This window comes from Hyla sarda, chromosome 1 (assembly GCF_029499605.1).
Source record: "Hyla sarda isolate aHylSar1 chromosome 1, aHylSar1.hap1, whole genome shotgun sequence".
Taxonomy (NCBI): Eukaryota; Metazoa; Chordata; class Amphibia; order Anura; family Hylidae; genus Hyla; species Hyla sarda.
This window is the reverse complement of record NC_079189.1, coordinates 351,717,997-351,731,693: the sequence shown is the minus strand read 5'-3', so window position 1 is coordinate 351,731,693 and position 13,697 is coordinate 351,717,997.

Sequence of the window (13,697 nt, the reverse complement as noted above, 5' to 3'; positions counted from 1 at the left end):
AGCGCATTTCCCACTGCACAGCACATTTTGTGCAGCGTGAAATATGCTGTATAAGCAGTAGGTGGGACCACACCCTATATCAGGTTTGGGTTTATTTTGCCCTTTCATTTCTTCCCACTCCCCTTCCATTAGCCATAAGGCTTTCAATTTTCCAACTACAGATCCATATTTGGGCTCGATTTTTAGCACTATCAATTGTCTGTTGTAATGAAATCACTCATTTTACCCCAAAAATCTATAGTGCAACAAAACAAAAAAATAGTTGCTGAGTTGCCCATAGAAACCAATCAGATTACTTCTTTCATTTTTCAGAGGCCTTTTCAAAAGTGAAAGAAACATTTTGTTTGGTTGCCGTCGGCAACTCAGCTAATCTCCCCCCATTATCTTTTTTCTGTTGGTTAAGAAGATTCAAACAGTACCCAATTGATATAGGTTTGCATGAGTATGCTTACATTGTCCTGTTCTGACCCCAATAATTCTTTTGATGGGATCTTTTGATAGCTTTTTGTTACTGTAATTATTATTATTATTTAATTTTTTTTGTGGTACATGAAGTGACCAAAATCCGCAATTCTGGATTGTGGTGTTCTTTTTTTTTTTTTTTTTTTTACATTTACGTCATTAGCTGTGCAGTTTCATTAACTTTATATTTTAATATGTCAGACAGTTATGCACATATGTTTCTGTTGAATTTTGTCAAAATGGGAAAAAGGGAAGGATTCCAACTTTTCTTAAGAAAGGAACTTATCCACATTTATTAACTTTTATTTTTATACATTTTTTTTAACCATTTTATAGTTCCCATAGGGGACTATTTCTAGAAATATTTAGATTGCATACACTGTTCAATGCTGTCCCATAGAACAGCATTGATCAGTGTTATCTGCACTCCATTACTTCAGACTGCTGAGGCTTCCTGCAGTAAAAGAGTACAGGGTTTTGCTCACTGAGAAAACTTGATGTTCAAAAACTTGAAAGACATTAAAACCTTTTGCTTGTTTTTGTTAAGTTAAACAATAACCCAATAATAATAATAATAATGGTAGGTAGCTACTGAGTTTCAATAAAATCTTTTATCATCCATGCGGGAGATTATAGGGGTTATCCATCATAAGGTGATTTTAGTATGTACCTGCCAGACAGTAATGGACATGCTTAGGAAGGATTTGTGCTTGTCTTGGGGCTAAATGGCTATGTTGGGAGATTACCATAATGCTGAAGCTATCTTTATGTGAACTAGATATTTTGTGTTGGAGTTCCCTTTCTCCAACTACAAGTCTCATCAATTATTGTTCATAAGTTCGAGGTCACTTTTCTTCCTCCACCACCTTCCTCAGCCACCCCACCCATTGAAACACACCTGTTCTCCATTTAATGCAATTGACCAGTGTTTTCTGACCAGGGTACTGCCGGCTGTTGCAAAACTCTCTCCCACCCAGCAGTTGCTCCACCCATTAAAGCAGGACAGGCACCATTTAATCACCTGACTAGTGATGTCTTGAGCGCACTGCAACCTGGGAAACCCTGAGACAACACTTATTTTATATGCTGTTAAAAATAAACCTTGGGGCAAAAATCACAGAAAAATTGTGAAACCACCATGAAACACAGGTACAGACACTATATTACATACTACACTAACTTGACAGCCCCTCTAGCATAGTCAAATCAAAAAAATCCCCAAAAAACCCTTGAACTCCTTAAGGACACAAAGCGTACCTGTACGTCCTGCACCCACTCTCTTTCTATAGAGCGGGGTCATGCCATCATAACAGGTCGGGTCCGGACATGTGGCTAATAGCGGGTGTCACCGATCAGGGTGATGCATGCTATTAACTCTTTAAAGTTAGAAAAATTCACTCCCAGCAGCTCAATCGGGCTGATCAGGACCACTGCGGTTAAACCGTGGTGTCCCAATCAGTTAGAACGCACAAGGAGGGTCCCTTACCTGCCTCCTCAGAGTCCGATCGCCGAATGACTGCTCCGTATCTGAGATCCATGCAGGAGCAGTCAAGCAGCGATAACATTGATCCATGCTATGCTATAGCATAGCATTGATCAGTGTAAGAGATCAGTATATTGCATATCATGGGGGCTATAGCATTGCAAAAAAAGTGAAAAAAAGTTAATAAAGATGATTTAAAGGGGTACTCCGGTGGAAAGCTTTTTTTTTTTTTTTTTTTTTTAATGAACTGGTGCCAGAAAGTTAAACAGATTTGTAAAATACTTCTATAAAAAAAAATCTTAATCCTTTCAGTACTTTTTATCAGCTGTTTGCTACAGAGGAAAATCTTTATTTTATCTTTGTGTTGTCCACAGTGCTCTCTGCTGACACCTGATGCCCATATTAGGAACTGTCCAGAGCAGGAGAAAATCCCCATAGCAAACCTATTCTGCTCTGGACAGTTCCTGACACGGGCAGAGGTGTCAGCAGAGAGCACTGTGGACAACACAACGAAGAAATTCAAAAAGTTAAGATTTTCCTCTGTAGCATACAGCTGCTAAAAAAGTACTAAAATTATTAAGATTTTTTAATAGAAGTAATTTACAAATCTGTTTAACTTTCTGGCACCAGTTCATTAAAAAAAAAAATAAAATAAATTCCACCGGAGTACCCCTTTAACCCCTCCCTTAGTAAAAGTTTGAATCACACCACTTTTCCCCGTTAAAAAAATAACTGTGTAAAAAAAATAAAATAAATAAACATATGTGGTATCGCCGCATGTGTAACGTGCGTGTTTGTCCAAACAAAAACATTTTCATTAATTAAACCACATGGTCAATGGCATACACATAAAAAAAACTCCAAAGTCGAAAATAGTGCATTTTTGGTCACTTTTTAGACCATAAAAAAATGAATAAAAAGCAATCAAAAAGTCAGATCAAAACAACTTGAAAAAATCACAACGCAAAAAATGAGCACTCATACTGCCCGTATGTGGAAATATAAAAATGTTAGAGGGGTCAGAAGATAATTTTAATTGTATAAATTTGTGTGCATGTAGTTATGATTTTTTCCAGAAGTAACACAAAATCAAGCCTATAAAAGTAGGGTATCAATTTAATCATATGGACCTACAGAGTAAACATATGGTGTCATTTTTACAGAAAAGTGCACTGTGTAGAATCTGAAGCTCCCAAAATTTACAAAATGGCGTTTTTTTTTTTTTTTTATTTTGCCCCACAAATATTTTTTTGGGGGGGGGTTTGCCATAAATTTTGTGGTGCAACGATTGATGTCATTACAAAAAGTTGGTGGCAAAAAAAATAAGCCCTCATGTGAGTCTGTAGGTGCAAAATTTAAAGCGTCATGCAAAAATGGAAAAACCTGTGGTCCTTAAGGGGTTAAGAATTCTTGCCTCTTGATACAAAACACACTATATTATTTTAAGCCCAAATATAAAAAAAAAAATCCTTCGCTATATTATTTTATCACTATGTATCATTTAATAACATCTAGGCTAAATTCACACATTGTAAAATAAAAACAAAAATACTGCTATAAAATGGGTATAAAAAGCAGCAGTACTTAATATAATAATGAATTCCATTGAAGTCTGTGGAAAAGTGTTAAGTGTAAAAAAAAAAACTTGTGCAGTAATTCCTACACTGGAAGTATTCTTTTTCACAGACTTTAATGGAAAACATTATTAGATTTAAAAAACTAAAAAATGTTATATCTATTTTACAGATTTTTTTTTTTCATTTTACAATGTGTAAACCTAGCCTTATGATGAGATAATATATAAAGAGATGACAGGTCTGTTCATGGAACTCTGCATTGTGTTGTTCCTCTGTTATTCCTCCAAGCAATATCCTAATTGTCAGCACTGTGTAAAGCTAGGTTCACATAAAATCAATCTTAAAATTGAAACAAAAAAATGCCAATGAAATAGCTATAAAAGGCAACAGTATTTTTTTATACCTAATAAGGTGTTCCATTAATATCTATGAAAAGGTGTCTGCCAGTGCATGCAAAAAATCCATAATGTTGTATTTTAAAACAATGTGTGCCGAATGTACTGGCGATCACGGAGACGGAGCATAGTGATGTCACGGCCCCGCCCCATGTGATGTCACTGTCCGCCCCCTCAATGTAAGCCTATGGAGGGGGCATGACAGCTGTCACGCCTCATGCCATAGGCTTGCATTGAGGGGGCGGAGCATGACATCACTATGCTCCGTCCCTGTGATCGCCAGTAATCAGACCCTGAGCGAGCACGCTTCGCGGGCTGATTCTAACGGGATGCGGCGTGGAAGATCATGGGAGTCCCCAGCGGCGGGACCCCCGCGATCAGGCATCATATCCCCTATCCTTTGGATAGGGGATAAGATGTCTTAGCACCGGAGTACCCCTTTAATCAAATTTTTTTTTTAAATGCGTGGTTCAGGCCTTAACCCTGGGCCCTTATTTATGACAGATTTACCAGTCTTGTCCAATATTTTAACGGCATAAACTGCTAAAATGTTTGGCATATATCCTTACGGCAAAGTCATGCCTATTTCCAGGTAAGCTACGCCCCTTGTCTTGTTGACACAGAAAGACTCTGAAAAACCAGACCCAGAATTTCAGTAAATTTCTCCAATTGCCGGTAGATTTAGAATAAAAGTACTGTATTTATTAAATAGACATGTTAGTAAATGTAAAATTCTCTTCTTTTAGGTTTCTTTTTCCCAGGTTTAACACCTTCAATTTTGCATATGAGCCTACCGAAAGACTTAATTAATAAGGCTGCCATTGCGGAGAACTATCAATCTCTGCTGTGTATTTTATACACTACACAATATTTCATAGTATGCTTATTTCTTTAAGCAATCAGTATTTATGATTTGTGCCACAGCGTTTCCTTTTTGCTGTATTACCCATTAACAGAACTTATATTACCTTTCTACTGTTGCATATTTTATGTTACTTGTATTTACAGCACTTTCTTTTTGCATGCTATAGAAAAGCACATTTAGCCGGAATGTTTTCATAGGCCATTAAGCCGCAGCAAATTTATAAAGTCAAGAAATAAACTGCGGCATAAAATATGTTCCCTTTTTTTATTACCTCTTAGCTTCCTAGTGTCTATAAACAAACCAGAATTAATTAAAAATATGGAATCTCAGTTATCTAATAGCTTTCATGTGTCTTAGTGGCATCTTATGTAAATAATAGAAAGTACAAATTTGAACAACCATTCGTTTGATAGGTAAAATAAATAATGTTTTCCCTCTCTGAAAAGCAGTCTATGGAAAATATATTACCACAATAGTGTAATGTGAAACTACCTCCAGGTTTATGATAGATTAGACAGCTTGACCTCACTGTGATATTCTCTTTCCCTGACTGTGTAGTATATTTTTTAAATGAATGGCATTCAAATGTAGTCATAGTGTGAGCCATTCATGGAAACGCTGTTTAAAAGAAATGAAATCAGTATCCTAAAAAAATGACCTGACCAGACTTTTGTTGGACATTCTTGGTTGAGTGATGCACCTGTCAAAATAACCTGGGTGCACTTTATATCATGCTGACAGGGATAGACAGACAGAACCTAAGTGACGAATAGACTCGCTTACAAGAATAAGAACAAGGAAGGAAGTTACATTTTAGTAAGTAAGTTATGAATACATTGCTATTTCTTATTTCATTTGAGCCAATCAATTATATTAGATTGTTTTCTTAATTACTCATCTTGTTGTATTATTACTCGTCTTGTGATTTGCCTGTTGGCATAATTCTATAGTCTCCACAGTCTACCTTTGTACAACATTATGGTTATTAGTAGAACATGCTCAGATTGCAGAACCTTTTACTAGACTAGAACCACAGGGGTCAGCATTAAATCCTATTGTTTCAATGTTTAGAACTATAAAAGGCTTACGGAGAAAAATGCCAATATTTACAGCATAATGCTAAGATTTGTAAAGCAATTAGCATAGAAGAGGATAGTATAATATCCCAGAGAATTATGGGGAAGCTGGATATTTGGATGGGGAAATGGCAAATGAAGTGTACTGTACTGTAGATAAATGTAATGCCAATTTTACATATTACTGTAAATAGTACAACTTGGTATTGTTATATGTGGCTAGATTATGTCAAACTTTTCTGGGGCTCTGCCTATGAAGCCCTAATAAAAAAGACTGAAATTCCAGCTTTTCATAGACTTTCATAGTGCACATCAGATTAAGAATACAGCTGTTTTTATGCAGACCTTACAACCATGTTTAACTTTTTATTTTATGGTGTGTGAATCCAGCCTAAGGGTACGTTCCCACACGGCGTATTTGCTGCGTATTTGCTGCTGCATATTTTATTTTCCCTGTTGAAGTCAATGGGTAGGAAAATACGCAGCACCAAATACGCAGCAAATACGGAGCAAAATACGCCGTGTGGGAATGCACCCTAAAAGTTATACTTAGCTGAGGGGTGGGGGGTGGGGTGGATAGGATGGCAATATGCTTTTGTTCGCTATGCTGTATTGGTATATTACCCATAATTGGAACCTTACTTTTCCCTCTTTTTCAGCGCATCTGTTTTTCCTGTGCTTGTGGGTGTCAAGGACCATATTTTCAGCCCCATATGGCTAGTACTTAGTTTAAAATTGACTCCAGGAATTTGAGGGGTTTAAATTCTAAAGTAAAGATTGATCTAGTATTACATTTCTTTATGGGGTATTCCCATCCTGAGTTACAGAAACTGTGTGGCTAGCAGTGCTATGCTGTTTGCAAAACTCCCATTAACCTCTATGCAAACAACTGTTTTGTTTACCTCTAAGTTAGACCCTGCTCCAATTATGATCTGATTAGAAAACACAAGCCATTTAGCTTCAGGCAGAGACTAAGGCACCCAGATAATACTGACATACGTTTTAGATCTGCAGGGTACCTTTTTCTAGTAGGTACTGCATCATACCTTTTCTAGGGGTATCTTAGACCAATGTCTCATTCAACTAGTTTAAGTTTTTGGTCTTAGTCCCTTGACAGCTCAACCAACTCTGGTTTAACCAACTGGAGGACGATGATTAAAGGGGTACTCTGGTGGAAAACTGGAAAACTTTTTTTAATGAACTGGTGCTAGAAAGTTTAACAGATTTGTAAATTACTTCTATTAAAAAATCTTAATCCTTCCAGTACTTATTAGCAGTTGTATACTACTGAGGAAATTATTTTCTTTTTGGATTTCTTTTCTATCGGCCCACAGTGCTCTCTGCTGACACCTGATGCCCATATCAGGAACTGTCCAGAGCATGAGAAAATCCCCATAGCAAACATATGCTGCTCTGGACAGTTCCTAAAATGGACAGAGGTGTCAGCAGAGAGCACTGTGGACAGACAGAAAAGAAATCCAAAAAGAAAAGAATTTCTACTGCAGTATACAGCAGCTGATAAGTACTGGAAGGATTAAGATTTTTTTTAATAGAAGCCATTTACAAATCTGTTTAACTTTCTGGCACCATTTAATTAAAACAAATGTTTTCCACCGGAGTACCCCTTTAAGCCAAAACAGAGACTGAAATATACCAGAAGGCTAATATCAGCTCAACTGAAGAGCCTGTAGATTTAGAAGGATTTTATACATATGGGAGGACATTTATCAAAACCTGTGCAGAGGAAAAGTTGCCCAGTTGCCCATAGCAACCAATCAGATTGCTTCTTTCATTTTTATCAAGGCCTCTGAACAATGAAAGAAGGGATCTGATTGGTTGCTATGGGCAATTGGGCAACTTTTCCTTTGCACAGGTTTTGAAAAATCTCCCCCATTATCAGTACAAAATACCAGGCTTTCACAAGAATAATTATTTTCTCGGGGTCGGGCATGGGATGTAACCTACATTGGACAATTACTCCCTTAACTAACTGATGATAAAACTATATAAACTATACTTATTGAGCATAGAAAAAAAAACTACTGTCATAACTACTGATAAGAAAATGTTAATCTTCCAAAAAAGCACAATGCTATGTCCACTATTGTAGCTATCAAGGGTCCTGGAGATTCAATAGTTGCTGATGAGGGAATTGCAAGATACTTAGGGGGAGATTTATCAAAACCTGTCCAGAGGAAAAGTTGCTGAGTTGCCCATAGCAACCAATCAGATTGCTTCTTTAATTTTTGAAAAGGCTTCTGAAAAATGAAAGAAGAGAGCTGATTGGTGGCTATCGGCAACTCAGCAACTTTTCCTTTGGACAGGTTTTGATAAATCTCCCCCTTAGACATTATCTCCTTCCCAATAATTTCTTTACACATAGAGGAAGACGTAATAATAAAAAACTTATAGCAGCTATTACATCTTTTAGTAACAGAAAATCCCCACGTGATGCTGGTTTTGACTATTGAATGATATTGTGCAGAATCATTAGGAACTACGCATGAGAGGCCCTATTCTTTATAGGTCGGGTCTGCCTATTCCAATGCTGGTTACACAAAGATTACAGCAGCACATTGCCATATATCTGTTCTAAACCTTTCTACTGTAATCTTCAGTCCCAGACCTTGCAGGCTGAAGGCCAGGAAAATAGAGGACAGCGGAACAATGTACACCTTAAGGGGTTACCTGAACTAACTCTTTCTGATGATCTACAGACAAGTGTTACTGCTATCTTCAATACTGTTACTGGACGCTCAGTAAACACTACCTTTGAATTTGAACAGGCACACACAGTGCCAGGGTTGATGCAGCTGATGCTACCGTCCCAAAGAGTGCTGTGTAGACTCTTTGGGCCAGTAGAATACCCTCTACATGAGAAGACTTATTCACCCTCCTCTTCTTAAAATCAATGAAGATGGAGCATTTTTTTCATAGGTAAGGGAACTCCTTCTATTCCATTGTGTGCAAGGATATCTCCACTTTTTTGCTAAGCCATCCTGACAAAACAGAGGATTTATTCTGTTATAAGACATCTAGCCTATTTCATTGCCTCATGACTTTTCCTGGAATGCCCTTACCGACCTTCTTCCTTCAAGAGAAATTCAAGAGAAATTTTTCAAGAGAAATTTTTCTACTGCAGTCCTTACTCAGCAAACACCGATTGAAAGTATTTTTTTACTATAGTATGGATTAGGAGTATATATTATGTTTCCGTTGGCCCATTCTCGGGCTACTGTTTATATAATGTATATTTGTTGTCTTTCTGGAGCAGACCTGTGGTTGTGTCTTTGCCCATTCCATTGCTGGGAATAGTGTGCCTTCTTATTTGACACTTAACCTATGGATGCTACCCAATTGCATGAATACAACCAAGACAGGGCTTACATTGGGGTAATCCCTTATCAATGGTGTTATACACTTTGATGGCCAGATGACTTTATTGAACCTAAGTTCCAACTTAACTTAAAGGGGTACTCAGCCCCAAAACATTTTCTCCTCTATGATGTCTAATTGTGGGGGTCCTGCCAGTGGGGAGCCCCACAATCTCCCTGAAGCACCCGGGGTTCATTTGAAGCATCGGGTGCAATGCCGTAGGCGCACGATGTCACGGTCTCGCCCGCTCGTGATGTCATGGCCAGGCCCCCTCAATGCAAGTCTATGGGAGGGGGCATGACGGCCGTCACACCCCCTCCCATAGAACTTCATTGAGGGGGCATGGCCGTGACATCACAAGCGGGGAGTGACCATGACGTCATGAGCCTCCACCCTACATCGCCAGTCATCTGGCACAGAGCGAAGTTTGCGCCATGCACCGGATGTCTGGGGTGCCACAGCCGAGATCGCAGGGGTCCCCAGTGGCGGGACCCCCGTGATCAGACATCTTATCCCCTATCCAAAGGATAGGGGACAAGATGTCTAGGGGCGGAGTACCCCTTTAGAGGTTCTGGCATGGGCTTAGTCTCTTCTTACAATCAGTTGATAATTTATGTTAGATCACTAGTTATACTCACATAGAATATTGTGCACAGTTTTGGGCATGTGTGTTAAAAAAATTATTGCAAGTTCAAAGGGGGGGCAACTAAAGTAAACAAGAAAATTGTTGAAGTGCTGCGCCACTGTTATCAGTGTTGGTGTTAGTTGATTAGGAAAAAAATATAAATGGTCAGTACAGTGATATCTCTTATGATCTTTTGATAACTAGGTAAGTAACCATGCCAAGAAGCACTAACTACATCTAGTGGAAAGGTTTCTCTAACAGCATGCAAGAGGTTCATATACTGTAAATAACAGTGATTCTATGGAACTGTCCATTAGATGTTAGAATTTTTGGTTTTCAAAAAGGGGGTTAGATGAATTAAATGATTAAAGAGCACCTGTCACTAAATAAACTTTTCTAAACTAACTCAGGCTATGTTCCCTAATTACTCCTAACACTCCTCCCACCCTTAGAAAAAATTGCAGAGCTTTAAAAAGCACTGTATCTTATGTTTTTTCTTGCTCACATAGTGACATCTTCCAGCAGAAGAAGGTGGCCATTTCCCAGAATGCATGACATCACTATAGCCTGCTGGGGGATCACTTCCGCCCTCACATTGTTGCAGTGCTGTGATGAATAGAAGACCTTAATCTCTGTGCAGCAGCTTTCAGTTTGCATATCTTTTATTAACATTAACATTGGCTCCCTACAAAATCAACTACCTTTTTATGACACAGTCACTATATGCAGACATTGCATAAATTATATTTTTCTTTGACAGGTTATTTAATGAAGTTATCAGAATCTTACATATTTTGTATCAAGATGTGGTTAGGCTTTATTAACTTTATCAAGTTGTCCATTTTCAAAACAGAATGAATTGTGAATAACTTTATAAAATAAAATGCATTACAAATAACTTTTTTGTTATATAACTTGATAAACATGATTTCTTTAATATTTTGGGCTTTTTCATTAACTAACAAGTAATAACTAGGTAAAATGTTTATTATATATTCAAAAATTAAAGGTCTTTAATTTTCATCAGTAACAACATATAAAAACGTTTTTGGATCTGACAGCGCCCATTTAAGTATTCAAGTTCACTCCTCTAAATCCTGTATTACCTAGTCTTTATTCTGTTCCTTAACCAAACAGGCTCTTTGCATCAACCACACACTGGCATTTCTGCTTACAGAGATCTCTCTCAGCGCTTTATGCCACTTGCAGTTGCTTGGTCACAGCCACGGCTCCACCAAGAATCAATCATCATAGCAGTGGATGCACATGGCTATCTACAAAACCACATTGCACCTCTGGCTTCTGTAGCTCCCTAACAGACCTTCAGGAAATCTGAAGCTATGCACAACACTGCATTCTTCCATGCCACCTGCCTTATTATTCCATGCTATTGTTAAAGTGTTTGGAACATTTTCTTCCAAAAGCTGGCCAGTGGAGTACCCCTTTTAAATAACCTGCATAAGAGATGTAAAAGCATACACTCTCCTACTCTCCTTTATTTCTGAAAATATAAAGATACCTGACCTAAGATACCTGAGAATAAATGTCTGAGTTGTTCTTTGAGATTGTAATTTTACATTAAAGGGGTTCTCCGGTGCTTAGACATCTTATCCCCTATCTAAAGCATAGGAAATAAGATGCCTGATCGTGGGAGTCCCGCCGCTGGGGACCCCCGTGATCTTGCACGCGGCACCCGTTTGTAATCAGTCCCCGGAGCGTGTTCGCTCCCGGTCTGATTAGCGGCGACAACAGGGCCGACGGCGTGTGATGTCACGCCTCCGCCCCGTGTGACGTCACGCTCCGCCCCTCAATGCAAGCCTACGGGAGGGGGCGTGATAGCTGTCACGCCCCCTCCCATAGGCTTGCATTGAGGCGCGGAGCGTGACGTCACACGGAGGTGGAGGGGTGATGTCACACGCTGCAGGCCCCATGATCGACATTAATAACACGCTCCGGGGACTGATTACAAACGGGTTGTTGTGTGCAAGATCAAGGGGATCCCCAGCAGCGGGACTCCCGCGATCAGGCATCTTATCCCCTATCCTTTGGATAGGGGATAAGATGTCTAAGCACCGGAGAACCTCTTTAAGCAGAAAAAAGTGGTCATATATCAGCTCAACCCTTGACAATGCTGAAACTGTTGGTAGTGGAAAAATAGGCAAACATAAGGATCTGAACAACTGTGACAAGAGCCACATTGTGAAGGTTAGGCCTCTAGGTCAAAGCAGAACAGTTTGTGTGAACTATGCCCATGATGAAGTTGTTAGTGCTAATTAAAAGTGGTACAAGGAAGGACAACTGGTGAACCAGTTTAGGGAGTCATGATACCCGAGGCTCATTGATACACCTGCGAGTGAAGACCAGCTTGTCTGTTCCAATCTTACATAACAGTTACCGTAGCACAAATTGATGAAAATGTTAATGATAGACAGCTTCAGAGTTATTATGAAGTCACTACCTCAAAGAGTCACAGCCTACTTAGTGTTAGGCAAGTTGTTTTAATGCTATTCCTGATCAGTGTATAATAGTTATAAATGGTACAAAATTAGGTAACACATATATTGTCAGCTATTATGCATACAATATAACACCTTGTCAGTTATTTTACATATATTGTAATTCATTAACAGTATATTTATATCTCATCAATTTACAAGTCATTATTGCTCATGTATTTTTTTTCAGTATAAAAGAATCATTCTGGTCTGTTTCTTGCATGCTTTTTTTTCCGTCAAAGGATGCTTTACACACAGAGAGCGTTTGACATTTTGTAGTTAGTCATGTTCCATAGACTAGCTGACAAAGTCATTCTTCCTTACTCTGCAATAAGTCACAAATCTTGGCAAGCACAGTTTCACAAGGTAGAGTAACTTTGCATAAATGATGAGAGCTGACTGAAAAAGTATATGTGGCAAAGTTTGAGAGTTACTGTAACTCCAAATAGCATAGAGTGAAATAGTGTGTTTGGATTTTCAGTGATGCATTGACAAGTCCTAGTTAATAAGGAATAGACTAAGGACATTTTTGAATAATATTTTCAATCTGTATTCTTTTGATTTCACTGCAATATACACTGAAGGAAAAGTACAGGGTACAGTACTTAGGGCCATCTACATGGGAAGTGTACGTTTCTGCTCATGTTGTATATTAGACAATTTTGCTGTTGGGCCGGTTGAGGAAGTCCTTCACGGGAATTGTTTAAAGCAGAGACCCTGAAGCCCCTCTCTCTTGGTTGAGCAAGCTGGCAACTGCTATACAACATCCCCCTAAACTTATATCTATATATTAGTAAAACCTTTCCTCCTTCTTGATTTCCCCTCACCCCTTTTCTTTCGAAATGGAAGGCAGACCTCGAGGTGAAATTTACCCTCGAAGTGGTGAAAAAGATGTGCTCAAACCACCATAAGGTGTCCAGATGTGTGCGCATCCAGGAAATTGGGTATATGGTCCTCAGCAGATAGTATAAGACCCCAGATATAACCTCCTACTACTCATTTAAGAACTCGGACTCATGCTGGAGATGCCTGAAAACCAGGGGCACATTCTTCGTTGGTTCAAAGTTGGTGGAGCGACATTTTCCAGTTATGTAATTCAGTTTGCCAGACATCTATCCCCGGTAAACCAAACATTGCTCTCCTATCCGTCTCTACATCCTCGCCAAACTTCAGAATCCCCTCAATCTTCCTTTACCCTTTAGCGGCTGCCAGATTATTGCTACCCAAACATTGGCTTTCCCTGCAGCTCCCGGAGAAGCAGCATTGGATAGTCAAAGGGGATCGGATGTACCATCTGGAGGAAATTTCCCATTGGGAGACTTGTACCAGATCATCCTTCTTGGG